The sequence below is a fragment of the Pongo abelii genome, chromosome 9 (assembly GCF_028885655.2).
Source record: "Pongo abelii isolate AG06213 chromosome 9, NHGRI_mPonAbe1-v2.0_pri, whole genome shotgun sequence".
NCBI lineage: Eukaryota > Metazoa > Chordata > Mammalia > Primates > Hominidae > Pongo > Pongo abelii.
The window spans coordinates 20,499,111-20,522,813 of record NC_071994.2 but is presented as its reverse complement, the minus strand read 5'-3'; the positions used below and the strand labels follow the sequence as shown (position 1 = coordinate 20,522,813).

The 23,703-nt window shown below is 42.8% G+C and overlaps 1 protein-coding gene across 50 annotated transcripts in view; it reads left to right on the top strand.

Annotated features, from left to right (window-relative positions):
• Nucleotides 1-23,703, top strand: part of ATG13 (autophagy related 13) — a 58,210-nt gene that overhangs the window by 810 nt on the left and 33,697 nt on the right. For 7 of the 50 annotated variants that reach the window (XR_010141661.1, XR_010141651.1, XR_010141650.1 and 4 more), the window contains exons 2-3: nucleotides 214-329; nucleotides 15,614-15,669. The exons of 5 other annotated variants lie outside the window; for them this stretch is intronic. The gene's annotated coding sequence lies outside the window, so the exon portion shown is untranslated. 50 annotated transcript variants of the gene reach the window in all.

Here is a 23,703-nt window from a genome sequence, read left to right as displayed (position 1 = left end):
TGGTCTAGACCCTATTGGCCACTGCTTGTTTGGCAGAGAATCCCCTCCACCCCAGAGCTTTCCTCTCTACTTTTTCAGCTCTTTGGGTAGGTCGTCAGGCGTTTTGGAGGTAATTTGAGGGGCCATAACTCCGGGGTTGGGTGCCAATATGAGTGAGGTAGGTTTTCATTCAATCAAGATTTGTTGAGTGCCAAATATGTACTCCGCGTGTAGGTGAGGATGACTGTTGACTAGTGAAAAAAGGGACCCATGGTTCACGACTGTCTTCTTACTAGCAGTGGAATGACCTGTGGAAACCTGTGATCCATTCTCATTAAATAAATCTCTGGGTAAGTGGCTAAGCACCTTCTTGAGCTCATCACTAATTCATCTCAGTTTTCACTTTTCCAGTGAGTTCCCAGTTAGCCTGGTCAATTCAGCGTAGCATTTCACTTTTGGTATTTCTTCATTCTCTGGCCACCCCGCAGCAAAAAAGAAAAAAGATTTAAAAAATTACCTATTTTCTCATTACACTTAGTTTAAAACTCATCTCCTAAGGTGATAGAATTTATTGGACACCTTTAGTGGGAGATGTATTATAAGAAACAACAGGCTCTTCCTTTACACTAAATTAGCTTCCAGATTTTGTGTGTTGTTTTATGACTGTTAGTCCTTTTCATGTGTGCATGTAGTGCCTCCAGCTCAATTATGAGGTTTTTTGTTGTTGTTTTAAACTCTCCATTTATCAGCTCAGGAGAAGTCTTTTAGTTTTTTAGACTTAAAAATTTTTATTATTATTATTAGAGATAAGGTATTGCTCTGTCACCCAAGCTGGAGTACAGTGGCGCCTTCATAGCTAACTTTAACTTCAAACTCCTGGGCTCAGGGAATCCTCCCACCTCAGCCTTCCAAAGTGTTGGGATTACATGCGTAAACCACAGAGTCCGGCCCAGGAGCTTAGTCTCGAAGGAAGTTTACTTGAACTTTAGGTGTGGAATATTCTAAAGTAACTTCCAGCATGGGATGTGGAGCTAAGTAAGATGAATTTACATAAACCGTCATTTTTCCTGCATGTGCTTAGTGGAGAAGAGTGCATAGAGTTGCTGGTCATTGCTTCCTATCAAATTATGGAAACCAATAAAAACTGAAAATATTCTGTGAGAGAATAGAGGTACTGTAGCCAGGAAGAATGCAAAGGAGGCTGCCCAGAGGCAATCAAACCTTTCTAAAGTTTGGGTTTTAAATATTTAAAAGGATTTTAAGTCCCTAAAGGGATTTAAAGGTTATTTTAAATAATTAGCTGATTTTTTTTTTTAATATCCTTGGAAGGTAGATTTCTTGCTTTTTTTTTTTTTTTGAGACGGAGTTTCACTCTTGTTGCCCAGGCTAGAGTGCAGTGGCGGGAACTCGGCTCACTGCAACCTCTGCCTCCGGGTTCAAGCAATTCTCCTGCCTCAGCCTCCTGAGTAGCTGGGATTACAGGCATGTGCCAGCATGCCCAGCTAATTTTGTATTTTTAGTAGAGATGGGGTTTCTCCATTTTAGTCAGGCTGTTCTTGAACTCCCGACCTGAGGTTATCCACCCGTCTTGGCCTCCCAAAGTGCTGGGATTACAGACATGAGCCACCACGCCTGGCCGATTTCTTGCTTTTAACTGAAGAGTAAACGTGGGCCAATTTATTAAAAATCCTCCGAAGGGGCTGGGCAGGGTGGCTTACGCCTGTAATCCCAGCACTTTGGGGGGCCAAGGCAGGCGAATCATGAGGTCAGGAGTTCAAGACCAGCCTGGCCAACAAGGTGAAACCCCGTCTCTACTAAAAATACAAAAAGTTAGCTGGATGTGGTGTTGGGCGCCTGTAATCCCACCTACTCGGGTGGCTGAGACAGAAGAATCGCTTGAACCCAGGAGGCGGAGGTTGCGGTGAGCCTAGATCACGCCATTGCACTCCAACCCGGGAGACAGCGCCCCTCTGTCTCAAAAAAAAAAAAAAAATCCTCTGAGGACCAGTATAGGTTACATAGGCAATTTGTCTGTTTTTTGTTGTTGTTGTTTTTTGCAGTGGAGTTTCACTCTTGTTACCCAGGCTGGAGGACAGTGGCATGATCTCGGCATACTGCAACAACCTCCACCTCGTGAGTTCAAGCAATTCTCCTGCCTCAGCCTCCCAAGTAGCTGGGATTACAGGCACCCGCCACCTCACCTGGCTAATTTTTTGTATTTTTAGTACAGATGAGGTTTCACTGTGTTGGCCAGGCTGGTCTCCAACTCCTGACCTCAGGTGATCTACCCGCCCTGGCCTCCCAAAGTGCTGGGATTACAGGCGTGAGCCACCGCGCCAGGCCTGGCAATCTCTCTTATCCTGGTATTTTTTTGTATGCCCTTGGTCATAAGAGAAGGGATGAGAATGTGAATTACCACTGCTTAGAAAAACAACTCAATTGGGCTAGGCGCGGTTGCTCACACCTGAAATCCCAGCACTTTGGGAGGCTGAGGCAGGCAGATCACCTGAGGTCGGGAGTTTGAGACCAGCTTGGCCAAGATGGAGAAACCCTGTCTCTACTAAAAATACAAAAATACCTGAGCATGGTGGCGCATGCCTGTAATCCCAGCTACTCAGGAGGCTGAGACGGGAATCGCTTGAACTGGGGAGGCAGAGGTTGTTGTTAGCCAAGATCACACCATTGCGTTCCAGCCTGGGCAACAAGAGCGAAACTCTGTCTCAAGAAAAAGAAAAACAACTCAACGTGCATGGTTGACTTAACAGGGTCTCCTCAGTAAAAGTAAAGGTAAATCAAGAATTCGTAGAAGTCATAACTTACAGAAACCTCCTGTGGAGCAGAAAAATAAAATGAAAGAGGTAATAACTTAGTAGTGCTGTTTTGGAAAATGCTGCTTTCACTTTTGATTCGTACACGTGAAAGAAATAGTAAAGAAATAGTTAAGAATCATTTTACATTTTTTTCTTTCTTTTTTTTTTGATACGGAGTCTTGCTCTGTTGCCCAGGCTGGAGTGTAGTGGTGTGATCTTGGCTCCCTGCAAACCTCTGCCTCCCAGGTTCAAGCGATTCTCCTGCCTCAGCCTCTTGAGTAACTAAGACTACAGGTGTGCGCCACCACGCCCGGCTAATTTTTGTATTAGCAGAGACTGGATTTCTCCATGTTAGTCAGGCTGGTCTCTTAACTCCTGACCTCGTGATCCACCCACCTTGGCCTCCCAAAGTGCTGGAATTACAGACGTGAGCCACTGCGCCCGGCCATATTTGTTTATTATTTTGAGTTGTTGATACTTTCTTTTTACAGGAAGTCTGTAGTTTATAAAATGATGAATTTGTCTACTTCAGAGTTAGGGGGAAGAGTTATCCATGTGTACTGGCAGCAGGTTGTGGATTCAGAGCTGTGAAAGCTTCTCCCAATACTATTCAGTCTTGTTTCTACCTGTTTCTTGGGGTTTCAGTGTTTCTACACTAATTTTTAGGTTAATTTCTTGGGTTTTCATTTCCTTATGCATGTAGGTAGTTTGATTATGGATCTTACATTTATGTGCTCTTCTGACTTGTGCTTTTAATATTTTGGGAGCAACTTGCCCACCTCTCAGCGTTGCCATGATAGATGGCAAACCTCTTTGTGGCTTCTCCAGGCTTTGAGCATCTGTGATCAAGGAAAGGAGCACTTGGCTGTTGGGCTTCATGCAGGGTACAGGGCTTTTACCTACCTATAAGGTTAAGGTCATATTTCCCAACCCTATTCTTACTCTCATGTGTTTGTCAAAAGGACTTAACCGTTGTCCCTCATAGTCCTTGGTTCCCTGGCATCAGATTTTCCTTAACATCTATAGCTTGGATTGTACTCTTTATGGAATCTGGGATAGCTCCCGTTTTTCTAGTTCAGCTGTGTGTCCGAACATTTTTATTGTCATTTTATCTACATCTTTATGTGTTTGTAGTGGGAGGGGGAACTGACAGCATCATTTCAGTCCACCCTGTTGATGAAAGGCCACTTCAGAGATTTATTTATTTATTTATACATATACATATATACATACATACATACATACATATATATATACACACACATATATACACATATATATACATACACATATATATACACACATATATATACACACATATATGTACGCACATATATATACGCACATATATACACACACACACACATACACACACACACACACACACACACACACATATATATATATATATATATATATATATATATGTATGTTTCAGAGATGGGATTTTGCCCTGTTGTCCAGACTGGAGTGCAGTGAAGCAATCTTGGCTCACTGCACCCTCCACCTCCCAGGTTCAAGCGATTCTCCTGCCTCAGCCTCCCGTCTAGCTGGGATTACAGGCATCTGCCTCCATGCCTGGCTAATTTTTTGTATTTTTAGTAGAGACAGGATTTCACCATGGTGGTCAGGCTGGTCTTGAACTTCTGACCTCAGGCGATCCACCTGCCTCAGCCTCCCAAAGTGCTGGGATTACAGACGTGAGCCGCTGCACCTGGCCCACTTCAGATAATTTTTTTTGTTTTGTTTTTTTGAGCTGAAGTCTCGCTGTCGCTCAGGCTGGAGTGCAGTGGCGCGATCTTGGCTCACTGCAACCTCTGCCTCCCGGGTTCAGGAGATTCTCCTGCCTCAGCCTCCTGAGTAGCTGGGACTACAGGCGCATTCCACCACACTCAGCTACTTTTTGTATTTTTAGTAGAGATGGGGTTTCGCCATGTTGCCCAGGCTGGTCTCAAACTCCTGGACTAAAGCAATCCACCTGCCTCAGCCTCCCAAAGTGCTAGGATTACAGGCATGAGCCACCGCGCCTGGCCTCACTCATGTTTACCATGGCTTAATGCATTAAAGTCTTTGCCACCTTCATACTTTTTTTTTTTTTAAATCCAGAAACATTTTAATCTGTTAAAAAACAAAGCAAAACAAACAAACAGCAAAAACCCAAAATTACTTTGCTCCTTTTCACAATAGTGCACATTTTTACCATAATTTAATTATGGCTACAAAACATCAGATTTATTTATTTATTTATTTATTTTTATCTTTTTTTTTTTTGAGAGGGAGTCTCACTGTCGACCAGGCTGGAGTGCAGTGGCGCGATCTCGGCTCACCAAAACCTCCACCTCCCAGGTTCAAGCAGTTCTCCTGCCTCAGCCTCCTGAGTAGCTGGGATTACATGCACCCGCCACCACACCCAGCTAATTTTTGTATTTTTAGTAGAGATGGGATTTCATCATGTTGGTCAGGCTGGTCTCCAACCCCTGATCTCATGATCCACCTGCCTTGGCCTCCCAAAGTGCTAGGATTACAGGCGTGAGCCACCGCCCCCGGCCCCAGAAGATTTTTTTTTTTTTTAATGTGTCTTCTCTATGAAATGAAAAAAATTTTTTTGTGTGTGACCTTCTGGTCTTTAATTGGCGAAATATGTACCAAAAAAGAAACTATTGCATTTAAGCCACATCACCAAAAAACAAAAAGCGAAACAAAAAAACAAAACCAACCGAGCATAATACCCTTTTACTGATGTGTCTTACAGATTGACATGACCAAAGCCGTGTGTTTTCATTTAATTTCCATTTCCCCCTTACACTACATGCACCAATTGAATGTATGCTCTGGGAGCCATAAAATTACCAAACATCTACCTCTTCAAAAGAATGCATTAAAATTTTTTTTTTTTTTTTTTTTTTTTTGAGACGGAGTCTTGCTCTGTCGCCCAGGCTGGAGTGCAGTGGCGCGATCTCGGCTCACTGCAAGCTCTGCCTCCCAGGTTCACGCCGTTCTCCTGCCTCAGCCTCCTGAGTAGCTGAGACTACAGGCACCCACTACCATGCCCAGCTAATTTTTTGTATTTTTAGTAGAGACGGGGTTTCACTGTATTAGCCAGAATGGTCTCGATCTCCTGACCTCGTGATCTGCCTGCCTTGGTCTCCCAAAGTGCTGGGATTACAGGTGTGAGCCACTGCACCCGGCCAAGAATGCATTAAAATATTTTAAATAATTTTTTGTTGTTTAAAAGTGAAAAAAATATAAACAAGAAACTGATTCACTCCCTTACTTCATGCATTCATAATCTAAACCAAAAACAAAAATTTAAATCAAGAACAAACTACTGCTGCAAGTTTTTGTAAGTCCATTTTCTCTGTACATGCAAACTGCTGACTACTGAAGGGAAAAAAATTCAAAGGGGAGAAACAAGGCTGTCATTTAGTATCCAAAAACTGATACACGTATGTTCTGCTTTTATAATGTGTATTTTTCTCTCTTCTGTTTTTCATATCCAAAACTTGTAAATGCTATTTTAGGGGCAAAGCAGATTAGATTCCAGCACTTGTTGAACAGAATTCACAAGCTGTGACAAAACTCTGTCATCTTCGGGGTGCAATTTTGTTTATATACACTGTATGTATATATTTCTTTTAGATCTGGCTGTAGTGGACTGGCCGTGGTTCAAGTGCCACCTTCATTCTAAGGCAAGGATATGCTGTGATGAAATCTTGGAAGTACAGCTAGAGTCATCATTCTAGCTGTTTGAAAAAGTGTATTTGGGCCGGGTGCCCTGGCTCATGCCTGTAATCCCAGCAATTTGGGAGGCCGAGGCGGGCGGATCACGAGGTCAGGAGACCATCCGGACTAACATGGTGAAACCCTGTCTCTACTAAAAATACAAAAAAAAAAAAAAAAAAATTAGCCGTGTGTGGTGGCAGGCACCTGTGGTCCCAGCTACTTGGGAGGCTGAGGCAGGAGAATGGCACGAACCTGGGAGGCGGAGCTTGCAGTGAGCCGAGATTGCGCCACTGCACTCCAGTCTGGGCGACAGAGCGAGACCCAGTCTCAAAAAAAAGAAAAGAAAAAGTGCATTTGAAGTACGTCCATAAAGAAAGAGACCTAATTTTAGAAGACGTTTATGCTGGGTGAAAGTTTTTCTCCACTCTATTATGGACCATATGATGGCAACTAGTTTTGTTTTTTTGTTTATGTTTTTGTTTTTGTTTTTGTTTTTTTGAGACGGAGTCTCACTTTGTCACCTATGCTGGAGTGCAGTGGCACAATCTTGGCTCACTGCAACCTCTGCCTCCCGGGTTCAAGCACTTCTCCTGCCTCAGCCTCCCAAGTAGCTGGGATTACAGGTGTGCACCACCATGCCCGGCTAATTTTTGTATTTTTAGTAGAAATGGAGTTTCACCATGTTGGCCAGGCTGGTCTCGAACTCCTGACCTCAGATGATCTGCCCGCCTTGGCCTCCCAAAGTGCTGGGATTACAGGCCTGAGCCACCGTGCCTGGCTGGCAACTAGTTTTTTTATTTGTTAATTTGATTTTTTTTAATTCAAATCTACAGAAAAGTTGGAAGAATATTACAGTGAATTTTTATGTACTCTTCCCTTAGATTTGCACATTGTTCACTCTTTACCACATTTCTTTCTTTCTCCTATATATTGTATAACTATTATTTTTGCATTATATTTACACATTCTTATTCTTTTTTTTTTCTGAACCCTTCAGAGATGTTACTTATATCTCATGAATAAGAGTGTGGACTAAAATGTAATTTTATCAAATTCAGGATTTTTTTTTTTTTATACTTTAAGTTTTAGGGTACATGTGCACAACGTGCAGGTTTGTTACATATGTATACATGTGCCATGTTGGTGTGCTGCACCCATTAACTCGTCATTTAGCATTAGGTATATCTCCTAATGCTATCCCTCCTCCCTCCCCCCTCCCCCCACCCCACAACAGTCCCCGGTGTGTGATGTTCCCTTTCCTGTGTCCGTGTGTTCTCATTGTTCAATTCCCACCTATGAGTGAGAACATGCGGTGTTTGGTTTTTTGTCCTTGCGATAGTTTGCTGAGAATGATGGTTTCCAGTTTCATCCATGTCCCTACAAAGGACATGAACTCATCATTTTTTATGGCTGCACAGTATTCCATGGTGTATATGTGCCACATTTTCTTAATCCAGTCTATCGTTGTTGGACATTTAGGTTGGTTCCAAGTCTTTGCTATTGTGAATAGTGCCGCTATAAACATACGTGTGCATGTGTCTTTATAGCAGCGTGATTTATAATCCTTTGGGTATTATGCCCAGTAATGGGATGGCTGGATCAAATGGTATTTCTAGTTCTAGATCCCTGAGGAATCGCCACACTGACTTACACAATGGTTGAACTAGTTTACAGTCCCACCAACAGTGTAAAAGTGTTCCTATTTCTCCACATCCTCTCCAGCACCTGTTGTTTCCTGACTTTTCAATGATCGCCATTCTAACTGGTGTGAGATGGTATCTCATTGTGGTTTTGATTTGCATTTCTCTGATGGCCAGTGATGATGAGCATTTTTTCATGTGTCTGTTGGCTGCATAAATGTCGTCTTTAGAGAAGTGTCTGTTCATATCCTTTGCCCACTTTTTGATGGAGTTGTTTGTTTTTTTTCTTGTAAATTTGTTTGAGTTCATTGTAGATTCTGGATATTAGCCCTTTGTCAGATGAGTAGGTTGTGAAAATTTTCTCCCATTCTGTAGGTTGCCTGTTCACTCTGATGGTAGTTTCTTTTGCTGTGCAGAAGCTCTTTAGTTTAATTAGATCCCATTTGTCAATTTTGGCTTTTGTTGCCATTGCTTTTGGTGTTTTAGACGTGAAGTCCTTGCCCTTGCCTATGTCCTGAATGGTATTGCCTAGATTTTCTTCTAGGATTTTTATGGTTTTAGGTCTAACATGTAAATCTTTAATCCATCTTGAATTACTTTTTGTATAAGGTGTAAGGAAGGGATCCAGTTTCAGCTTTCTACATATGGCTAGCCAGTTTTCCCAGCACCATTTATTAAATAGGGAATCCTTTCCCCATTTCTTGTTTTTGTCAGGTTTGTCAAAGATCAGATAGTTGTAGATATGCAGCGTTATTTCTGAGGGCTCTGTTCTGTTCCATTGATCTATATCTCTGTTTTGGTACCAGTACCATGCTGTTTTGGTTACTGTAGCCTTGTAGTATAGTTTGAAGTCAGGTAGCGTGATGCCTCCAGCTTTGTTCTTTTGGCTTAGGATTGACTTGGCGATGCGTGCTCTTTTTTGGTTCCATATGAACTTTAAAGTAGTTTCTTCCAATTCTGTGAAGAAAGTCATTGGTAGCTTGATGGGGATGGCATTGAATCTATAGGCAGTATGGCCATTTTCACAATATTGATTCTTCCTACCCATGAGCATGGAATGTTCTTCCATTTGTTTGTATGCTCTTTTATTTCATTGAGCAGTGGTTTGTAGTTCTCCTTGAAGAGGTCCTTCACGTCCCTTGTAAGTTGGATTCCTAGGTATTTTATTCTCTTTGAAGCAATTGTGAATGGGAGTTCACTCATGATTTGGCTCTCTGTTTGCCTGTTATTGGTGTATAAGAATGCTTGTGATTTTTGCACATTGATTTTGTATCCTGAGACTTTGCTGAAGTTGCTTATCAGCTTAAGGAGACTTTGGGCTGAGACAATGTGGTTTTCTAGATATACAATCATGTCATCTGCAAACAGGGACAATTTGACTTCCTCTTTTCCTAATTGAATACCCTTTATTTCTTTCTCCTGAGATGGAGTCTCGCTGTCACCTAGGCTGGAGTACAGTGGCGCAATCTTGGCTCCCTGCAACCTCCACCTCCCGGGTTCAAACGATTCTCCTGCCTCAGCCTCCTGAGTAGCTGGGACTACAGGCATGCGTCACCACACCCGGCTCATTTTTGTATTTTACTAGAGAAAGGGTTTCACCATGTTGGCCAGGCTGGTCTCGAACTCTTGACCTCAAGTGTTCACATTCCTCAGCCTGCCAAAGTGCTGGGATTACAGGGATGAGCCACCGCAACCAGCCAAATTCAGGAAATTTAATATTGATGCAATACTGTTACCTAGTATACAGTTGGGTTCAAATGTTGCCAGTTGTTTCAGTACTGTCCTTCACAGAAACTTTTTTAAAAATCCAGGAACCAGTCCAGAATCAAGCTTTGCATTTAGTTGTCACACTTTGTTCTCCTTTAATCTAAAATGGCTCTTCAGATTTTTTTTTTTTTTTTGGTCTTTTATAACACGTTTTTGAAGAGTGATGAGCCCATCATTATATTATTAAATGTTCTGCCTTTCAATTTGAGCTTGTCTAGTCACTTCCTCATGGTTAATTTCAGGTTATACAGTTTTAGCAAGAAAGCTATGTAAGTAATACATCACATCAGAAGGGATGTGAAGTCAGTTTCTTCAATTGTTGTTGTCCAGGCCAAGGTGAAAGTTCCCCTTCACCCTTGAAAAAATCAGCTCATTAGCTCATTGGCTGGGCATGATTGCTCATGCTGTAATCCTAGCACTTTGGAAGGCTGAGGTGAGAGGATTGCCTGAGCGCAAGAGTTTGAGACCAGCCTGAGCAACATAGTGAGATGCTGTCTTTACAAAAAAATAAAAATTACCTGGGTGTGGTGGTGTGCACCTGTAGTCCCAGCTGAGGTGGGAGGATTACTTGAGCCTGGGAGGTCCAGGCTGCAGTGAGCCATGATCATCATGGCACTCCAGCCTGAGCAACAGAGACCTTGTCTCCAAAAGATAATCAACTCATTCGCAAGGCCAGGTTCAGTGGCTCACACCTGTAATCCTAATCCCAACACTTTAGGAGGCCAAGATGGGAGGATCATTTGAAGCCAGGAATTCCAGACCAGCCAGGGCAACATATCAAGATCGCATTGCTACCAAAAAAAAAAAAAAAAAAAAAAAAATCAGCTCACAAAAGGCATACGAATTGGAAAAAAAGGCATACAGATTTTTTTTTTTCCTAAGGTACTTTTGCTATAGCTTGCTCTTTCTTTCTCTCTCTCTTTTTTTTTTTTTTTTTGATACAGGGTTTTGCTTTGTCACCCAGGCTGGAGTGCAATGACATGATCACAGCTCACTGCAGCCATAACCTCCTGGGTTCGAGTGATCTTCCCACATCAGTCCCCTGAGTAGCTGGGACTATAGGTGAGCATCACCACACCCAGCCAATTTTTTGTATTTTTGTAGATAAATGTTACCCAGCCTGATCTTGAACTCCTGAGCTCAAGCTATCCTCCTGCCTCGGCCTCCTAAAGTATTGAGATTATAGGCGTGAGTCACTGGGCTGGCCAAGGCATACAAATTTATCACAGAGTGATTACCCATCCCCCCAGGTGGTTCAGAGGTTATATACCATTCTGGCAAAACAAGTTATGGAAACCTGGAGAAAAGGAATTCTGCTGAGGGGATTACTAGGGAGAATGAATGGATCAGGGAACAGAAATTAACTTGCACATTATCTTGTGAAAGGGTCCATTTAGGTGTGGTTACATTTGTGGTGTTACAGCATACAGAAGAACAGTTGTTCCTTTAGGTGGGTCTGGATTTTAGGCGCATAAAGGAATTTAAGCTTTACTGTATGCTTTGGAAGAGAAGGTGTGTGGATGGAGTGAGGTGTCAGAGATACTTTGAGGCTTCTTTGGTTGAGCATAGCCATATTTGGGGGTATTGTTTTCTTTTGTTTTTTTGTTTGTTTGTTTGTTTGTTTTTGAAATGGAGTCTGTCGCCCAGGCTGGAGTGCAGAGGTGCGATCTCGGCTCACTGCAAGCTCCATCTCCCGGGTTCACGCCATTCTCCTGCCTCAGCCTCCCAAGTAGCTGGGACTACAGGTGCCCACCACCACGCCCAGCTAATTTTTTGTATTTTTAGTAGAGACAGGGTTTCACCGTGTTAGCCAGAATGGTCTCGATCTCCTGACCTTGTGATCCACCCACCTCGGCCTCCCAAAGTGATGGGATTACAGGCGTGAGCCACCACACCTGGCCTCTTTTGTTTTTTGAGACAGGAGTTTCACTCTTGTGCCCAGGCTGGAGTGCAGTGGCACAACCTCAGCTCACTGCAACTTCTACCTCCTGGGTTCAGATGATTCTCCTGCCTCAGCCTCCCAAGTTGCTCAGATAACAGGCACGCAGCACTACGCCTGGCTAATTTTTTATTTTGAGTAGAGACAGGGTTTCACCATATTGGCCAGGCTGATCTCGAACTCCTGACCTCAGGTGATCCGTCTGCCTTGGCCTCCCAAACTGCTGGAATTACAGGCATGAGCCACCGCCCCCGGCCTGGGTATTGATTTCTAAGCCCCAATAGCAGTATGTTATCTTTGATGACTTTGTTAAGATTGTATCCACCAGGTTTCTCTTTGTAATTAATAAGTAGTAACCTGTGTTCCCATAGATTGTGTAAATATCTCATTTGTAAATAAAGTTTCACCCAGAAATTTTAGCATTCCTTGGCGATTTGCTTGAACCAGTTATTCCTATAATGGTTACAAAAAATTGTCATTTTCTAAGTCTGCTATTCTTCTTACATTTATTTATTGTATTATACTATAAAGAAGTATTTTCCCCATCTTCATTTATTGCACAGCTCCCTTTGAAACCAAAGTGTTAGGAGGAAGATGTAAACATTTGCTATATAAAAAAAGGACTATGTCAGGAAAGGATTGTATCTGCTCTTCCACTGTTAGCTTAAGAAATAAGATTGGGTGCGGTAATCTTGTAATCCCAGCACTGTGGAAAGCCGAGGTGAATGGACCACTTGAGGCCAGGAGTTCGAGACCAGCCTGGCCAACGTGGCAAAACCTCATCTCTACTAAAAATAAGAAAATTAGCCCGGGCCGGGCATCATGGCTCATGCCTGTAATCCCAGCACTGTGGGAGGCTGCAGTGGGCAGATCACCTGAGGTCAGGAGTTTGAGTCCAGTCTGGCCAACATGATGAAACCCTATCTCTACAAAAATACGAAAATTAGCCGGGCATGATGGCGGGTGCCTGTAATTCCAGCTACTTGGGAGGCTGAGGCAGGAGAATCACTTGAACTTGGGAGGCAGAGGTTGCAGTGAGCCGAGATCGCACCACTGCACTCCATCCAGGGCGACAGAGCAAGACTCTGTCTCAAAAAATAAATAAATAAATATAGAGAAATGTAAAATTATAAATTAAGTTTTAGTGCTTCCAAAACCTACATGTTCTCGCATGATAAACATGAGTTTAAAAGCTTTTTTTGAGAAGAAGTTTTGCTCTTGTTGCCCAGGCTGGAGTGCAGTGGCGCGATCTCAGCTCACCGCGACCTCCGCCTCCTGAGTTCAAGCGATTCTCCTGCCTCAGCCTCCCAAGTAGCTGGGATTACAGGCATGTGTCACCATGCCCGGCTAATTTTTTTTTTTTAATTTTTAGTAGAGGTGGGGTTTCTCCATGTTCATCAGGCCGGTCTCAAACTCCTGACCTCAGGTGATCTGCCTGCCTCGGTATCCCAGAGTGCTGGGATTACAGGCGTGAGCCACCGTGCCTGGCCTGAATTTAAGAGCATTTTTAAGGCCAAGCGCAGTGGCTCATGCCTGCAATCCCCAGCAGTCTGGGAGGCTGAGACGGGAGGATTGCTTGAGCCCAGGAGTTCACAACCAGCCTGGGCAACAAGGCAAAGCCCCATCTCTACAAAAAAATACAAAAAATTAGCTGGGTGTGGTGGCATGCTAGTAGTCCCAGCTACTCCTGAGGCTGAAGTGGGAGAATCACCTGAGTCTGGCAGGTTGAGGCTGCAGTGAGCTGTGATCGGGCCACTGCACTCCAGCCTGGACAAAGGATTGAGACCTTGTCTCAAAAAAAAAAAAAAAAAAAAGGCAGGAAAAAAAAGTATTTTGGCCAGGCATGGTAGCTCACGCCTGTAATCCCAGCATTTGGGAGACCAAGGTGGGCAGATCACCTGAGGTCAGGAGTTCTAGATCAGCTTGGCCAACATGGTGAAACCCCATCTCCATTAAAAATACAAAAATAAGCTGGTGTGGTGGCATGTGCCTCTGGTCTCAGCTACTCGGGAGGCTGAGGCAGGAGAATCACTTGAACCTGGCAGTTGGAGATTGCAGTGAGATTGCACCACTGCATACCAGCCTGGGCGACAGAGTGAGACTCTGTCTCAAAAAAAACCCGAAAACAAAACCCCGCATTTTAAGCATCCAAAGTGTTGAATATTTGTCAGCAAGTAGTTTGTTTGTTTTTTTTTTTTTAATTACAGGTAAAACATTCTATTATTTCTGTAATAGTTTTGAGGTTACTGCTTATAGATTTTGTGTAAGTAGAAGTACGCATTATACAAATGTGAAAGCAATGTTGTTAATATGCCAGGAATTGTTACTCAGAAAAACTGAATTTGGGATTCATTTTTAGAATAAATCAAGGAAATATTAATTGGTTAACTGTTCATTGTTAATATTAGATTAGTTGCATATATATCTAAGTCTTCTCCACACAGCAACCTGAGCAATCCTTTTTAAAAATGTACTTGATTGAGGTGTAATTGACATAAAATAAATTATATCCATTATAAATTTACAGTTTCACAAATTTTGGCAAATGCATAAGTCTTATAATCACCACCACAATCAAAACATGGAAATTCCTATCACTATAACTTTTCCCCCTACCATTTCTACCTCCACTCCCAGCCCCAAGCAATACTGTTTTCTTTTTTTTTTTTTTGGAGACTGAGTCTCACTCTGTCACCCAGGCTGGAGTGTGTGTGCAGTGGCACGATCTTGGCTCACTACAACCTCCTCCTCCTGGGCTCAAGAGATCCTTCCACCTCAGCCTTCCAAGCAGCTGGGACTACAGATGTGCACCACCATGCCTGGCTAATTTTTGTATTTTTAGTAGAGATGGAGTTTCACCATGTGGGCTAGGCTGGTCTTGAATTCCTGACCTCAGATGCCCCACCCGCCTCAGCCTCCCAAAGTGCTGGGATTACAGGTGTGAGCCACTGCGCCTGTCTGATACTGATCTGTTTTCCGTCACAAGAGATTACATTTACCTTTTCTAGAGCATGGTATAGATGCAGTCACACTTATAGTGTGCATTTTTGTGTCTGCTTTCATTTTGTATTATGTGAGATTCATCTATTTGTGTTCACAAGGAGGTTGGTTTTTTTTTTTTTTTTTCCAAGACAGAGTCTCGGTCTTGTTGCCAGGCTGGAGTGCAATGGCATGATCTCGGCTCACTGCAGCCTCTGCCTTCTGAGTTGAAGCGATTCTCCTGCCTCAGCCTCCCAAGTAGCTGGGATTCCAGGAGCCCGCGATCACGCCCGGCTAATTTTTGTATTTTTAGTACAGACGGGGTTTCTCCATGTTGGTCAGGCTGGTCTCGAACTCCTGACCTCAGGTGATCCACCCGCCTCGGCCTCCCAAAGTGCTGGGATTACAGGCATGAGCCACCGCACCTGGCCGACCCTGCTTAATCTTAATAAGCACTTAATACTTTCAAACATATTTTAATTATTTTTATTGTCAGTTTCCCCCTTGTTAGAATACAAGCGCCATAATATCAGGAATTTTTGACCGATTACAAATTTCTGGTTAAACATGACAGAGTGACTGCATATATCTATTCTGTTTATTTATTTATTTATTTATTTTATTTTTGGTCTCCTAAGGCTCTGTCGTCCCAAAGATACTAAGTAACAGGCAGAATTGGATATGGCACAAATTTCTGTTTAAAGAGATGCGGTCTCGCTCTGTTGCCCAGGCTATTGTGCAGTGGTATTCACAGGCATGATCATATTTCTCTACAGCATCTTGGACTCAAGTGATTCTCCTGCCTCAACCTTCTGAGTAGCTGGGACTACAGGTATGTGCCACCAGGCACCACTTCTTTTTAAGCCATATAAAATTGTAGTAAAGGAATAAAATGGATGTAAACACGCAAGAATAGAATGGGAAAAGTTGAGAAGGAGAGATTCTCTACATTTTTGGGAGAAGGAAACCTAGAGGAGGAATTTTAACTGGTTTAACAATGCAGAAGCCCCAGCAGCCTGGGAGTGAAAAGAAGTTGGAACAGGAAGTGAACTGATTTGAACCAAGAACCCTGTAATGGTTCCAGACTGGAGGTTCTAGGTAGCTGAGGTTCAGGGAAGGCTCCAGATTCAGAAATACCAAACACCGCTTGTGTGTTTCATGATGAGTGAGTGGACCAGTTACAAAGGCCAAATGGAGATAAATATGGTAAAAATCAATTTACCTGATTTCTCACTGTGCTTGTTACATCCAGAAAGCTGATAGGTAGACTTATGCTTGGCCTTGGCAAGAAATTAGAGGCTTTTTTTTTTTTTTTTTTTTTTTTTTTGAGACAGGATCTCACTGTATGACCCAGTCTGGAGTGCAGTGGAGTGGTGCAATCACAGCTCACTGCAGCCTTGACCTTCCAGCTCAAGCAATCTGCCTACCTCAGCCTCCCCAGTAGCTGGCACTACAGGTGCATGCCACCATGCCCGACTACTTTTTTTGCAGAAACAAGGTGTCACTATGTTCCCTGGCTGGTCTTGAACTCCTGGACTCAAGTGATCCTCCTGCCTTGGCCTCCCAAGTAGCTGGGACCACAGGTGCATGCCACCACAACTGGCTAATTTTTTTTTTTTTTTTTTAATTTTTTGTAGAGACAGAGTGTCTCCGTGTTGTCCAGGCTGGTCTCAAACTCCTGGGCTCAAGAGATCATCCCACCTTGGCCTTCCAAAGTATTGGGATTACTTATGTGAGCCACCATGCCCAGCCTATTCACTTTTTATTTTCCAGTACTTCGTTGACTTCTTTTATTTGTTATTTCTTCTTCTGTCTTTGGGTTTTATTTATAGCTTTTTTATGTCTGTGCTTTTAATTGAGGATTAGGAAGATAGTTTAGATAAATATGTCTTTTTTATCTGCCTATTTAAGTAGAACCCTATATGTATGTATGTAAGTGTAAATTAATGAATGACAGGGTCTCACTCTGTTACCTAAGTTGGAGTGCAGTGGTGCAATCATAGCTCACTGTAGTTTCAAACTCTTGGCTCAAGTAATCTGTCCACCTCGGGCATCCAAAGTGCTGGGATTATAGGTTTGGACCACCAAGCTGGCCTATTTCTTTATTTAAAATTAGAATTTCAGTACAAAAGTAAATAAAAGATGTAGAGAACCTGCTTACCTAGTTAAATGTTGTTTTCCATTCGTTCATTATTATCTTTTGCACTTAAGTAGTGTGATAGAATCTTCTGTCCAGCATTTGGAAGTCAGTGATTATCTATGGGCATTATCTTTTTTTTTTTTTTTTCCTGTGGGCATTATCTAACAATGGGATAATTTGTTTTTTCAGTAATTGTTCAAAAACATTTAGTCTGGTCTGGGTGCCATGGCTCACAGCTATAATCCCAGCACTTTGGGAGGCTGAGGTGAGAGGATCGTTTGAGGCCAGGAGTTCAAGACCAGCCTGGAGAACAAACGGAGACACTCGACCCACCCCACAGGTCTCTGCAAAAAATTAAAAAATTAGTTGGGTGTAGTGACACATACCTGTGGTCTCAGCTACTCGAGAGGCTGAGATGGGAGGATCACTTGGGCCCAGGAGGTCCAGGCTTGCAGTGAGCTATGATGGCACCACTGCATTCCACCCTGGATGACAGAACAAGACCTTGTCTCAAAACAAAAACAAAAAAGCATTTAGTCTGATACAAGTCTATGCATGTTCTCTTACACTTTGGGAACCTCAAAGTGTTATTCGTTAGGAATTTCTATTTGCAAAAGTGATGTGCAGAGATGTTGCAAAATTGAAATTGCTATTTAAAGTCCAATAAATAGTTTTTGTTATTACTCAACTGTCTTGTCATGAAGAAATGTCTTAATTAAATGAGATTACTTCTAAGACAAGAAAACCTATAAGTATCAAGTCACAGGACAATAAGCATAAATGAAGTTTAAAGGGATAGCAATATTTGTGGGAACATTATAGAGTATAATTTTTTTTTACCTGATTAAGGCATTTTAGAAACTGACATGATAAATTTAATCAATTATTCATGAATGGGAACTGCATAAATTTTTTTGTGAAAATCTGAAATTATACATAGTAGTTGGGTTATATCCCTAGGACAGAAAATTTTAATAACAAGATAGTAAGCAGCTCACGTGAACTTACATATTCAGCATATTAGCAGGAAAGAGGCAAGACATTTGAAGAACTTGCAGAAAAGTTGCAAAGTAAATGAGAGACTAGAATGCTCAAAGGTAAAGTGGCCTTGATTTGAAGTAAGTGGTAACCTAAAAGCTCTTTTTCTTTGGCTTAGTCTCCTAGCAGCTGATGTTTGGCCTTAAAACCTATACTATCAAGGAGTCTCCACCCTTAATGTAGACAGTCATTTTGGCTGTAACAAGAATTGTGGCAGTAAGTAGTCTGCAAAGTCTGAAGAGAAGAAAGTCAAATACATACGTTGTCAGGTCCGGTACCTCTATAGAGTTTTGGCAGTAGAACCACAAAACCACTTGCCCCTGTGGTAGAGAAGGATATGTGAAGTTTATACTGTGGGGTGATACCAGGTAACCATCTGGTACTATTTTACTTCCCAAAACAGTATCTTTTTAGGAAAGATAACATCCTTATTACTTGACACATCTCTTTCTCTCTGCTTTCTCAAAAATTGGAATCATGGGCCTAGCACAGTGGCTCACAACTGTAATCCCAGTGCTTTGGGAGATGGAGGTGGGAGGATCACTTGAGGCGAGCAGTTTGAGACCAGCCTGGGCGACGGAGCAAGACCCCATCTCTTAAAAAAAAAAATTTTTTTTTTTTTTTTTGGCGACGGGGTCTTGCTCCGTCGCCCAGGCTGGAGTGCAGTGGCGCCATCTCAGCTCACTGCAACCTCCTCCTCTCGGGTTCAAGCTGTTCTCCTGCCTTAGCTTCCCAAGGAGCTGGGATTACAGGCGCCTGCCACCATGCCTGGCTAATTTTTGTATTTTTTAGTGGAGATGGGGCTTCACCATGTTGGTCAGGCTGGTCTAGAACTGACCTCATGATCCACCTGCCTCACCCTCCCAAAGTGCTGGGATTACAGACGTGAGCCACTGCACCCAGCCCCCAAAAATTTTATTTTATTTTATTTTTTAATTATTGTTTTTTGGAGACGGAGTTTTGCTCTTGTTGCCTAGGCTGGAGTGCAATGGCGCAATCTTGGCTCGTGCAACCTCCGCCTCCTGTATTCAAGTGATTCTTGTGCCTCAGCCTCCTGAGTAGCTGGGATTACGGGCGCCCGCCACCATGCCCAGCTAATTTTGTATTTTTAGTAGAGACGGGGTTTTGCCATGTTGGTCAGGCTGGTCTTGAATTCCTGACCTTAGGTGATCCGCCCGCCTCTGCCACCCAAAGTGTTGGGATTACAGGCGTGAGCCACCGTGCCTGGCCAAAAATTTTTTTAAATTAGCTGCACATGGTGTTGAGAGTTGATAGTCCCAGCTACTCGAGAGGCTTAAGTGGGAGGATTGCTTGAGGCCAGGAATTCCGGGTTACAGTGAGCTATGATTGCACCACTACACCCCAGCCTGGGCAACAGTGTGAGACCCTGTTTCAAAAAAGCATATGTATATGCTATATAAACAGTCTCTTGTAACTTGTGTTGTCCCCAAAACCTTGATTGAATTAATAAAATTAGTTTCTTTTACTTCATTAAGACTACAAATAAAGAAATTTTTTAGTTTCCTAAGCCTGAATATTGAAATCCTGGACTTTGGTACAGGATCACCTTTTGCCGCTTTCAGTGACTAGACTCTTTGCTGAAAGTGCCAGCAGGCCTCTGATCACCTTTTTGAAATCACGTAACCTATTTTCTCAGCTGAGTTTGCCTGGGATTTTTTTTTCTTTTTTTTGAGATGGAATCTCGCTCTATCGCCAGGCTGGAGTTCAGTGGCGCGATCTCAGCTCACTGCAATCTCCACCTCCCAGGTTCAAGAGATTCTCCTGTCTCAGCCTCCTGAGTAGCTGGGATTACAGGCATGCACCACCACACCCAGCTAATATTTTTTTTGTATTTTTAGTAGAGACGGGGTTTCACTATGTTGGCCAGGATGGTCGCGATCTCCTGATCTTGTGACCCACCTGCCTCGGCCTCCCAAAGTGCTGGGATTGGATTCTTTTTTTCTTTTTAATTTAATTTAGTTTTCTTTCTTTCTTTTTTTTTTTTTTTTTTTGAGTCTGAGTCTTTGTTGCCCAGGCTGGAGTACAGTGGCACAATCTCAGCTCACTGCACCTCCGCCTCCCGGGTTCAAGCAGTCCTCCTGACTCAGCCTCCTGCGTAGCTGGAACTGTAGGCATGCACCAACACACCCAGCTGATTTTTGTATTTTTAGTAGAGACAGGGTTTCACCATGTTGGCTAGGCTGGTCTCAAACTCCTGACCTCAAGTAATCCGCCCACCTCATCCTCCCAAAGTGCTGGGATTACAGGTGTGATCCACTGCACCCAGCCTAGTTTTTTTGTTTGTTTGTTTGTTTTTTGAGACGAGTCTTGCTCTGTCACCCAAGCTGGAGTGCAGTGGCACGATCTCGGCTCAGTGCAACCTCTGCCTCCTGGGTTCAAATGATTCTCCTGCTGCCTCAGCCTCCCCAGTAGCTGGGACTACAGGTGTGTGCCAGCACACCCAGCTAATTTTTTGTATTTTTAGTAGAGGCCGGGTTTCACCATATTGGCCAGGCTTTTCTTGAACTCCTGACCTTGTGATCCGCCCGACTCAGCCTCCCAAAGTGCTGGGATTACAGGCATGAGTCACCTCACCTGGCCTAGATTTTTTCTTTGTTTTTTTTTTGTTTTTTTTTTTTTTTTAAGTAGGGGTTTCTCTCTGTGTCTCCCAGTCTGGAGTGCAAGGGTGCTGTGTGAACTCGTGGCAGCCTCTGCCTTCCAAGTTCAAGCGATTCTTGTGCCTCAGCCTCCCAAGTGGCTGGGATTACAGGCTGCGGCACCACTCCTGGCTAATTTTTGTATTTTTGGTAGAGACGGGGTTTTGCTATGTTGGCCAGGCTGATCTCGAACTCCTGACCTCATGTGATCCCCTGCCCTCAGCTTCCCAAAGTGCTGGGATTACAGGCGTGAACCACTGAGCTTGGCCTTTTAAAAGTTTTATTTTAATTAAGACATAATAATTGTTGTACATATTTATAGGATACAGTGATGTTTTGATAAATATATACATTGTGTAATGATCAAATCAGGGTAATTAGGATTGCCTGAGTCCAGGAGTTCAATACCAACCTGGCCAACATAGAGAGACCCCCCATCTCTGTTTTAAAAAATTTGCATAGTAAGAGTTGCAGGATTTAGTAACTGGACAGTTAATAGCAAAGGGCAGAAAAAAGGAAGTTGTTCAATTGCAGGTTTCTTTAATGTTTGTATCAAATTTACCTTTGTATTCATAGGAGCACTCAAAGAAAGAATTTTGCAAAGAGCAAAGCGTAAAGTAAACCTTACATACATTTACCTTGTAGAGGATGAATTGACTGCTTGGTTAACTGGACCTAAGGGAACACATAGGTCTGGGAGATAACTTTTTCCCTAGTGGAGACTGCACCTTTTTTGGCTCAATAACTGTAGTTACATAATCCTTTCAATGCTACCAGTTGTACAAAAAGTCATTGGAGCCATTGTGCCATTATAATGATTGCATTGGTAGATAATCTGATGGTGAGAATCCAATTCTTATCCTTAGTGTAAGATAAAGGCAGTATAATCCTGCAGCACATTTCTTTATTTGTTTGTTTTTCTTCTTCTTGAGACAGGGCCTTGCTCTGTCACCCAAGCTGGAGTACAATGGCACAGTTGTTAGTGTTCTTTTTAACCAAAATTAGGAATGTCTGAAGTGGGTATATGTTTCAAGTGCAGCCAGATCTACAAATGATAGATTCCAGTAGGTAAGTCATTTATAGTTTGGATTGCTTTAGGCCATTAACCTGTTCTTGATCACAGTGGACTGTCCTGTGGCATCTTATTCCAATAATTATTTCCTCTCTCACATCTTTTATTTCTCCTTCATTGACTTCTTGCCTCTCCCTACAAATTTGTTTAGATATCCCTATCCTGGGAGGGCTGGGTGCGGTGGCTCACACCTGTAATCCCAGCACTTTGGGAGGCAGAGGCTGGTGGATCATGAGGTCAGGAGATCGAGACCATCCTGGCTAACACAGTGAAACCCCGCCTCTACTAAAAATACAAAAAAATTAGCCGGGCATGGTGGTGAGCACCTGTAGTCCCAGCTACTCGGGAGACTGAGGCAGGAGAATGGCGTGAACTCAGGAGGCGGAGCTTGCAATGAGCCGAGATCACGCCACTGCACTCCAGCCTGGGGGACAGAGCGAGACTCCGTCTCAAAAAAAAAAAAAAAAAAAAAAAAAAAGCCAGGCAAAGAGTATATACTATATGATTCAATCTTTTTTCCTTTTTTTGTTGGGGGTAGAGATGGAGTTTCACTATATTGCTCAGGTTGATCTTGAACTTTGGGCCACAAGCGATCCTCCTGCCTCAGCCTCCCAAAGAGCTGGGATTACAGGTGTCAGCTGCCACGCTGGGCCTATGTGATTTAGTTGATATAGTTGTTTTTTTTTTTCTTTTGAGGTGGAGTCTCGTTCTGTCACCAGGCTGGAGTGTTAATTCTCCTGCCTCAGCCTCCCGAGTAGCAGGGACTACAGGCGCACACCAACACGCCCCAGCTAATTTTTGTATTTTTAGTAGAGACGGGGTTTCAGCATGTTGGCCAGGATGGTCTTGATCTCTTGACCTTGTAATTAGCCTGCCTTGGCCTCCCAAAGTGCTGGGATTACAGGCGTGAGCCACCGCGTAAAGCCATTGATACAGAATTCTACAAACTGCGATTAAGGATCAGAGGTTTCCTAAGGATAAGGAGTATTAAGGAGTGGCTAAAGGGAGGCACGAGGAAACTTTTGGGAACTATTGGGGTTCACTATTTTGTTTTTGGTGATGGTTTTACCATACATAAGTACGTTGAATCCTATTAAATTGTATACTTTCAACATACTGTTTATTGAGAGCTACAACTCAGCTATTTTTATTTATCTATTTTGAGATAGAGTCTCACTCTGTTGCCCAGGATGGGATGCAGTGGTGCAATAAAACAAAATGTTTCTACAAGAAAATACAGGAGAATATCTTCATGATTTGCAGATCAGCAAAAATTTATTTTCTTTTCTCTGAATTTTAATAATTTATTAATCTTTTGTTTGATGGTAAGCACTTTTTTATGTTCAAAAAATAATGTTTTTCCAGGGTTCAAGTGATTCTCTTGCCTAAGCCTCCCGAGCAGCTGGGATTACAGGTCTACGCCACCACTCTTTGGCTAATTTTTGTATTTTTTTGGTAGAGACAGGGTTTTGCCATGTTGGCCAGGATGGTCTCGAATTCCTGACCTTAAGTGATCTGCCTGCCTCAGCTTCCCAAAGTGCATCAAAACTATTTTTCATATGGAAATAAAGAGCACCCAGATGAGAACAAGCACAGGCTATTCAGAGCAAAAGAGTCAGCTGTTATCATTTGCATTTGGCAGAGACTCAGAAGCGGACAGAAGAGTGGGAAAGCTTTATAGTGGGGGGAAAAAGGGAAGGTTTCAGGTTTTCCCTAATTGGAGGCTCCTGGCATAGGGTAGCTGGAGGCAGGCTGACTAGAAGCAAGGCATCCTGTGTGATGGGTTAGGAGGTGCATATTTGGCTTTCTTCAGTTGGTCCTAAGTTGGAGGCCATGGGTACCAAAATGTAGGGTATTAAGTCCTAGCTCTTTTGGGCCAATGGTTTTTTGTTTTCATTTTTAATTTATGATTGATACATAATAATTATACATATTTATGGGGTTTGTGTTTTGATGCAT